The sequence below is a fragment of the Acyrthosiphon pisum genome, chromosome X (genome assembly GCF_005508785.2).
Source record: "Acyrthosiphon pisum isolate AL4f chromosome X, pea_aphid_22Mar2018_4r6ur, whole genome shotgun sequence".
NCBI lineage: Eukaryota > Metazoa > Arthropoda > Insecta > Hemiptera > Aphididae > Acyrthosiphon > Acyrthosiphon pisum.
Window position 1 is genome coordinate 100,245,387 of NC_042493.1, and position 826 is coordinate 100,246,212.

Here is an 826-nt window from a genome sequence, read left to right on the forward strand (position 1 = left end):
TCAAGTAATTAAGTATAATAAAATCCATTCAATTATAATTTCAAGTCTGCTTTGAAATCCGTTTTTAAAAATGTAAAAACCGGTATACAAAATCGAAATTACATTTTTAATACTGGTATTGAAAAATTAAAACCAAAACCGAAAAATTTAGAAACCGGTATTCAAAACCGAAACCGAAACCGAAAATTTTAGAAACCGATATTGAAAACCGAAACCGAAACCGAAACCGAAACATTTAGAAACCGGTATTCAAAACCGAAAACGAAACAGAATTTTCTTAATACCGGTATTGCTAAGTTAAAACCGAAATCGTAAAATTTAGAAACCGGTATTCAAAACCGAAACCGAAACCGAAATTATTTCAATCGTGTTTAAAACTCATTGGACCGATTTGCTACCTCAGTACTCATCCTCTGATATTTTCAATGCGGACGAGACTGGGATTTATTTTAGAGCTCTACCTGAACACACATACGCACTCAAACTTGACAAGGCCAAAGGGGTAAAAACGAGCAAGGAGCTACTCACAATTATATGTTGTGTCAGCATGAACGGGGAAAAATTAAAATTAATGGTAATAGGTAAGAGTCAGAACCCACGGTGTTTCAAGGGAGTGAAAACATTACCAGTAGATTACAAGGCAAACAAAAACGCTTGGATTACTGCAGCAATTTTCAACGATTGGCTGATCAATTGGGACAAAGTGCTCAATCGGAACATTTTATTACTCATTGATAATTGTCCTGCTCATATCATTGACTGTATATACTTAAGACACATACAAGTTATTTTCTTACCTACGAATACTATTTCTATCATTTCCATC